Below are 8,485 nucleotides of genomic sequence, written 5' to 3'. Positions count from 1 at the left end.
AAGCGGCGCGGAGGCGGCTTTGGCCCTGCCCAGCCCGCGGCCCCCGAGCTCCGGCCGGCGAGCGGGGGAGGAGACGGCCGGGCGGCGCGCGGGGGCCCGGCATGAGCGCGGATAACGGGACCTGGAGGCGGATAGCGGAGCCGGCTGGGCTGGATGGGGGGAGATGAAGAAGCGAGGCCGGCAACCGGCTCGGGAGGGACGGGCGGCCGAGGCCCGGGTGCGAGGACCTGTGCGGGGATCGCTGAGATCCGCAGCCCCGGGGGGCTCGAGGCGGGCGGGACGCGGGGTAAGGCACGTGGGTCCAGCCTCCCGTGGGGGTTGCTGGACCAGCCGGGGTTCTGGGTTTGGAGAAGGATGGATGGTCTGGGGAGGGGGCCGGCACCTGCGTGCACGCGTAGGACAGGACCTGGGTCTCAGAGTTAATCACGAAGCTTTGGAGATGTTTTGTTAATTACACCTCAACCCAGACTTTCTGATTTTCCTGGTCCATGCATCTCCAAATGTAGCCAGACAGCTCCACCCCCATCCCGGAGAGCTCCGATGTTTAAGGGGCCAGCAGGGATTTGGAATCTTATGCAGTGAGTGCATTGGTGCCCACTCACGTCTGTCTGTGGAGTGTGTGCATTCGCGTGTCATGAGGGGGCCACTGTGTCCCATGAAGGGAGAATGAGCCTGCTGTATAAGTAGGTGCAGACTTCATCAGTTCTGGTCCCTCCTCCTCCCTCCCTGATTGCATCATTAGTGCTAATTGAGGGGCTTTCACACGCCAGTGCATTAGCTGTTTGGAGTGAGCTCCCCCACCTCCTGTGAGAGATAAGCCTCTGCCCCTCCCCCTCACATCTCTTCAGTTCCCCACTGCCCAGAAACTGTGGACCTAGGTCCTCTCACCTCCTAGAGCCCCCTCCTGCTTCCTTCTGGGCAGGAAAATCTCTTTTCCGGTAGTGTTAAGGATTGCTTGAGGAGTTGGGTTGGGGGCTTTGGAGGGTAAGGCTTAGGGGTGAGAGAAGAGTCTTCTTCCCAGTACTTTTAGCCATGGAAGGATGTGTGTGTGTGTGTGTGTGTGTATGCAGATGTTATGGCCAGCCTGTGATCCCATTGAGGTAGGTCTTCCAGCCTTTACTTCTTGGTCCCTAAGGCTCAGAAAGTCCCGGCCATGCTAACTTATTAGTCATGGGAAAGGCAGGTTGAAGGAAGTCATGATTCCCCCTGAGACCTTTGGATTTGACGGAGTGTGATCTGTTCCTGTTTAGCTGCTCTGCCCTGCTCTATCCCATGTCTGCTGGGTGTGGGGGGAAGGCTCTGAGCAGATGCCCTCCCTAGCCCTCATACCAGATGTCTTTGGTCTAATTAACTGTGCTGGGAAAACCAACCTGGGTTTGTAAACAGAGCTACTGGCTAAAGTCAACAGGGAGCAGCAGCAAACAGCAAACAGCCCCCCTCACAGTAAGCTTGAGCCGGCCTCAGACCCCCAGGGAAGAGGTGGGGAGTTGGGTAGATCAGAGGTCCCCTGACCCACAGCTGAGACAGAGAAAGACAGTCTGCCTGGGTAACCCCAATATGACTGCCATCTCCTTGCTGGTTCCATGGTCTCCTCTACTGGGGAAAAAACTGGGATTCTGGGAGGAGCAACTGCCATTCTGAGCTAGGTCCTATCCCTCTTCTGGCAATTTCACCAAAGAGAGCTGCTCAACCAAACATCACAGTCTTTGAGGAAGCCACCATGGAAGGCCTATTCCTTAAAGAGCTTTCTTTGGGTCCTCCTGAGTGTTCATGTCTTGGAGAAATTTCATGGGGAGGGCTTGGCATTGTGGGTGTAACAGCTCAGAGTTGGTGACTAGAACGTGAACATTGTTAACTTCATTACACATCTTGTAGGTATTATAATAACATGTTCTGAAATTAGATAATTATTCCTGTGATATCTCTGCCAAGCTTCAGTGTTTCTGTTATGGTTTGAAAGTTCTGTACACAACAAGGGCCAGAGAAACAAGCATAAAGTACACACAGCACACCCAGAACCCCTGCAAGCAGGAGCCTCACAATCAGAAACAAAGATACTTCACCTGTCTCCCCTCACACTCTGTCTCCCTCGACCGACTTCAGACATATAGGCATACATGATCAGAGGTGGAAATAGGTTTGTGGCTTCTGAAAAAAAATTGGACTTTTGAATAGATTAGAGTTTCTGAACAGATTAGTTTCTGAATTGGCAGTTCTTAATCAAATTTTGATAGTTTGCTTTTCCTCATCTTCCTCCTCCTTTTCCTCTTCCTCCTTTTTACTTTCTATGCCACACAGGGAGAAGAATCATTTCAAAGAACTGGAAAGACATGAGACACTATGGGATGCTACTCTAGGTAGCATCTGTTTGCCTGACCACCCAGAGACCAAGCAGGGTGCACAGCCGGGCTTCACAGGTCGGAGTCCTCCAGCCAGTGTCTAGTTCAGATCTGGTTCTATTTTTCCACTACAGCCTTCAGACTGTAGTGTCTTCCTGTATCCCCCTCCCCACTGCTTGCAGGAGTCCTCAGACTAGTGTTAGCTCAACAAGGCTCCATGCTTTGGACTCACTGTGTTTTCTTTCTCTCCCCTTCCTCCTACTCTGCCACCCAGTCCTAAACACTAACTTGAATACCATGCTTGGGAAGGAGGCATATAGTCCAGATGCCAAAACGCTGCACTTCTATGGAGGTGCTTCTTAGGTACGTTCTTTCTGCATGTCATCAGATCCTCAGGTGTTGTCTATGTTGTAGTACCCCTTTCTAGCCCAGGTTCCTTTTGGAATATTGCTTTCCTGCTGGCATACCTGCATGATGAACTGAACTGGTAACTCACGCTTCCATGAGCTAACCCCCAGCCCTCTACTCAGGCCTGTGCCCACCTTTCCATTGCCCCGAAGAAAGTCATATTCTCCAGCCTGAAACCAGTGTTGCCTCCTGACCCCCTCCCCATCGTTTGCCCCTTCCCATCAATCCCTTCTCTTCCTGGTCCTCCTTCCTGAAATACCTTCTTCCAGCCCTTCCCTTCATCTTCATCAGCTGCTTCTTCAAGCTCTTCCAGAAAGTAGTAAACTGGAGACAATGCTTCTGAAACTGGGGTACACAGCACCCAAGGATCTGGAGGGTATACTCTTGGAATTCTGTGACTTCCTTTAGAAGGAAATGTATAGAATGTATTGCTCAGGTCTTGGAAAACTTGGGTAAAGAGCTTGGGACTTGTAATCAGAGATTCACTCTCAGTAGAGATTCCTTTGCTAAGTTAGCTTCTCCATGGGTTAGTTTCTTAATGAGAAATGATCATAGTACCTACCACATAAAGTTAGGGCAAACCCTCAGTATGTGTAATCTAGTATTAATATACTAAGTAAACATTTTGGACTTGTTAGAAAATTTGGTTGGCTGTAATTCTGCCTAGAGGTAGAACTAACTTTAACCACTTCCCTCTGGTTTCCATTAATGAAATCTCTCAGCCTCTCAGGTTCCCTTTGGACCTGGAGTTTTCACTTTTCTCCAAATCAGCAGACCAGCAATTCATCACAAGAGGCTCTTCTCTACAGCAGGTGAACTAATGAAGGCCTGAATTCAGCTTCTGGGTAGAACAGTGACCAAGAGCAGGGGTCCAGCTTCAGCTGTCCTTCTTGGTACCAGGCATTCAGGGGAGGGGACTAATTCTGAAAGGATGAGAAAAGGCGCAGGGTTAGAAAGCCTGTTCCTCCACCCACACCTCCCCCAGGTAGGAAGTGAAGCTGACGTTTCCAAAATATAAAAAACAGATGATGGAGGTCATGTTTCCTACACGCTGGACAGCAGGAGCCCCAAGGCGGAATCCCCAAGAAATTATCTGAGGTGGGGGTGGGGCAAGTGAGAGAGAACAGAAATAGACAAAGATGTAGAAACTGGGGAGAGTCAAAACCCCCAAATCCTGAGAAAGGTAGTTAGACAAAACTGGAAGGGGACATGCGGGTTTCTGGAAAAGAGCTTAGTTCCCTTAGGAGGGTCTCTGGCTGGGAACGAGTCCCTTCAACTCCATAACCATATCAGGGATAAGGCCCTTTATGAACCCAGGAGCGAAAAAGTTCTGAGGGCTCCTGTGCTTCCACAGCTGAGCCTGCCTGCGAAGTCTCCTCAGCACTTGGGTCTGTTCTAGTGGCTTTGCCTCCAGCTTCTTCCTGGGTCAGCTTTTGCCAGCTCCTGCCTTCCTGCTCAACCTCACCCACCAGAGATGCTCTGTGGTGATACTTGCTTCTCTTCCTTTTCTGGCTCTCTGAGATTGTACCCTTCCTTCACTGTTTTCTATGAATGGACTAATAGGTATGTGTGATCTGAGAGAAAGCGTCAAGGGGTTTGTTTTGGGGCTGAGGCCCTGTCCTGAATGGAGAGGCTGGGAGGTGGGAAGGGAAAACAGCAGGGTCAAACCCCAGGGCTTCTGCCCATCCTGGGCAGACCAAGTAGCAGGTAGAGAGCCAGAGAACTGGCTGTCCATCAGCAGTGATGGGTGGACCCTGGCAGTAGCTGGTGGAGCACTTTCCTCTTGGTATACAGCAGGTAGGTGTCCACGTGTATGTGTGTGTGTGTGTGTGTGTGTGTGTGTGTGTTGGAGGTGGGGGTAGATAGGAGTTAACATACAGATCTTTTCTGACTAATCCAGTGTACCCTGAGTTGATGGAGCAGTGGTTCTCTTACGCCATGGTCAAGAAGATAGAATCAGTTCTCTTTGCTGAAGCTTGGGAAGAGGAGGGTCGAGAGAAAGAAGGGCTAGAGTTTGTGCATCTAGCTCTGGACTTATAGAGGAGTGGGCAATTCTCTCTCTCATCCCTTCTATTCCTTCTTGAGGGCACCAGGACCCAGATGGAGGAGGAAGGCTGCTATTCCCAGGCAAGAGAGTCTTGGTTTTGCCTTTTCTCTTAACGTATAATTGGGAAGATTCACCTCAGATCATTAGGGCCTGAAGCCAAGGTGAATGTGGAAGGTCAGAGGCAAAGGACAGGCAGGAAAGAACTTGGAGCAGGCCCCTGCCTGGAATTCTGATGGAGAATTGCCATGTCCTCAAGGCCTGCCCTGCACTAAGAATGGCCTACTCCTTATATGTACTGAGGTCAGCATGACTACCTGTGTTATAGATGAAGGAGCTGGTAAAACTCAGGGATCTGTTGGATGTTGCAGTGGTCACAAGTGGCATAACAGACCATCATAAAATTTAGCAGCAGGGATTCTGGTCCTGCTTCTGGGTCTTTCCTCATCTCTTCATTAGTTTGAGAGGAAAAAAAAAATCCAGTCAAAGGGAGAGGCAGGGAGGAAAATACCAGGCACTGAAGGAAGCCAAGACAGAAGTTCATTAAGGTCACTTTTGCCTCTGGGTAACAAGGTTTGGTCATAAAGATTTATTATTTTATTGTTCTTATTAATACTAATGAGAGAGCACACTTATTAAATGCTTTTCATTATCATATAATCTTACTTAACTATAGGAGATAAATGCTACTATTATCTCCAATTTTCAAGATGAGAAAATTGACATAAGAAGCTTAGGTAAAGTGTTTAGAGATAGCTGTCAGCAGACAGAGCCCAAACTTGAGCTGAGGCCTCTCTCACTGCAGTATCTGCTGGGAATTTCCTCTTTTGGCCTGCATGCTGGGCTAGGCTGATTTCTGCTAAAACAATACCAGCCCCCCAAAAAAAACCCACCCCAGGGACCACCTTTCCAAGCCTAGCACTGCAGTCTTGATTAAAAAAATAAGTGTAGCTGGGTGTGGTGGCACACACCTTTAATCCCAGCACTGGGGGTCGGGGGGAGTTTAAGGCCAGCCTGGTCTACATAGTGAGTTCCAGGACAGCTGGGGATACAGGGAGACCCTGTCTCAAAAAGACCAAATAAAAAAAGATAAGTGCATGGTGTTGATTGAACCTGTAAAGGATAGAGGTGAGTCCTTCTGGGATGAGTGGCTATAGGGAGAAAAGGAAGGACACAGGGGCACATCGAAGAGGCTCCTGCAATAAAGAAACCAGGTTGAGGAGGAAGTACTCAGCTCCTATGTAGAGCATTGCAGAAACCCAAGGGCTACCGCAGTTCTCCCCTTTTTGGAGGATGGGAGAGAATAAACTAACCAGAAGCCATGGTTTACAAGGGGTTAATGAGACTCTGGAAGTCTGTGTAGAATTAAAATAATTATTTGAAAAATTCCAAAAAGCACAAAAAAAAAGAAAGTAAAAATTACACAAAATCCCTCCATTAAGGGAGATTACCTGGAATAAGATGTGAGCACCATCTTACCTGCTTCCAGCCCCTCAGCAGAGGTGACCGCTGTACCCGTGAGAAGAGTAGCAGTCTGTGGATCCATCAGCCCCTCCCTCACCAGCCTTTCTTGTTGTTCACCATTTCTGTTCAGCCAGGCTCCAAGGGGAGACACCTCAAGACTCTGTTGTTTCCAAGCTCAAATCCTAGTCCTGGGCTGTTCAAAAATGTCTTTTGAATTTGTTCCTTTTTTCCCTCTTGGATTCTTGTACACACAAATACTTCCTGCCCCTGAGTGGCAGCCTGGCTGGTGGCTTCACCAAGCTTAGAAGATCTGCTGTGCCTGTGTTAGGACAGGATACTCTGCTACCTAGCCCACAGTTACTCATCCCCACACTCTGCTACCCTGGCTTGGTAACAGATGACTTAAAGTAGAAACTAAACTTTATTTTCTCTTTCTGTTTTATTTCCTTCTTTAACTAAAGAACAATCAAACCTGAAGCTCCTAGATGTGTTTACCTGTCCCTTTCAGCCCTGTGTGTTGATCATCTACTTTGAATGATGGAGTCTCTGCCCTGTGGCATTTCTTGAAATATTGTTTTTGTTCTGTTTTCTTTTGAGACAAGGTTTTGCTCCGTAGTCCACACTGGCCTGGAACTTGCTATGTAGCCAAGATAGTCTTGGATTCACCATCCTCCTTCCTCTGCCTCTCAAGTGATGGGATCACAAGTGTGTGGCATCACATTCAGCCAGTTTTGAAATATTTCTTTTTCTGTTTTGTTTTTTTTAAATAAAAATATCTTTTTGCTGGGCATGGTGGCGCATGCCCTTGATCCCAGCACTTGGGAGGCAAAGGCAGAGAAATATCTGTGAGATCAAGGCCAGCCTGGTCTACATAGTGAGTTCAGACCAGCTACCGTCTCAAAAAGATCCCCCCCCACCCCCAGAAAAAATCTTTTCATGGGACTGGAGAAATGGCTCAATGGTTTAAGAGCACTGACTATTCTTGTAGAGGATCTGGGTTCAAATCCCAGAACCCACATGGCAGTCAACAACTGTTCATAACTCCAGTTCAGGGGATCAGACGCCTGTTCTCATCTCTGTAGGCATTGCATGACATGGGTGCACTTACATACAGGCAGGCAGCACACTCATACGCATAAAATAAAAATAAATAAAAAATATTTTTAAAAATCTTTTCACGTATGTGCGTTTATATGCCTGAATGTGGGGGCACATGTGCCATGGTGCATATGTGAAGGCCAGAGGGACAACCTTGGGTGTCAATCTTTGGCTTCCATCTTGTTTGATCTTTTAAAAAGATTTATTCTTTTTTTTTTTTGTCTTTTTGAGACAGGGTCTCCCTGTAGCCCCAGCTGTCCTGGAACTCACTATGTAGACCAGGCTGGCCTCGAACTCACAAAGATCCACCTGCCTCCCAACTACTGGGATTAAAGGTGTGAGCCACCATGCCTGGTGATTTAATTTGTTTTTATGTGTATGAGTGTTTGCCTGCATTATGTATGTGCACCACATGTTTGCAGTGGCCACAGAGGGCAGAAGAAGGGCCTTGAGTCACCTGGCACTGGAGTTAAGGTGGCTGTCAGTTGCCATGAGGGTGCTGTGAATGGAACCCAGGTCCTCTGGAAGAACAGTAAGTGCTCTTAACTGCTGAGCCACCTCTCCAGCCCCTTTTGTTGATTTTTTTTTTCTACTGTGTGTGGCAAGATAGCTGGCCAGCAAGATTCCAGTGATCCTCCTGTTGCTGCCTCCCATCTCCTGGTAGGAGCTCTGGGATTACAGATGTGCTACTGTGTCTGAGTTCTGGGGATTCAAACCCAGGTTCTCACACTACCCAGCAAATGCTTTGCCCTGAGTCATCTTTCTAGCCCAAAATATTCTTGATGTAAGAGGACCCTTGGGCCTTCCCTTTGCAGCCTTATTTTTATTTTATTTTTTAAAATTTTTGCAAAAACTTTATTGAGAATTTCATATATGCATATAAGATGTTTTGATCAAATCCATGCCCACTCCCTCCCCTCCAACGTTCCCCCCTCTGAAGAGGTAACCCTAAAATCTTTTAAGGGTTAGATACAAGCTCCCAAATACTTTTGACATTTTTGGACTTTGGAACAGGTTGCTGTTAACAGGCCCAAGGACAGTTTGACTTTTAGCCAAGAAACTGGCTACATTTCTTTGGGGTCTTTTTACCCTAACTGCCTAGCCACTTCCTACCTCCTATTCTTACCACGCC

General features: G+C 48.1%; 1 long non-coding RNA gene across 1 annotated transcript in view; it reads left to right on the top strand.

The window, feature by feature from the left end:
- The first annotated feature begins 31 nt into the window (after positions 1 to 31).
- LOC108491000 overlaps positions 32 to 8,485 on the top strand; it is a 31,728-nt gene continuing 23,274 nt past the window's right edge. Inside the window, exon 1 of the long non-coding RNA XR_001872507.2 lies at positions 32 to 286. This is a non-coding gene — a long non-coding RNA (uncharacterized LOC108491000). The remainder of the gene's footprint in view (positions 287 to 8,485) is intronic.

This window comes from Nannospalax galili, unplaced genomic scaffold (assembly GCF_000622305.1).
Source record: "Nannospalax galili isolate Female #2095 unplaced genomic scaffold, S.galili_v1.0 scaffold257, whole genome shotgun sequence".
NCBI classification, from domain to species: domain Eukaryota; kingdom Metazoa; phylum Chordata; class Mammalia; order Rodentia; family Spalacidae; genus Nannospalax; species Nannospalax galili.
This window is presented reverse-complemented; position numbering and strand designations above follow the sequence as displayed.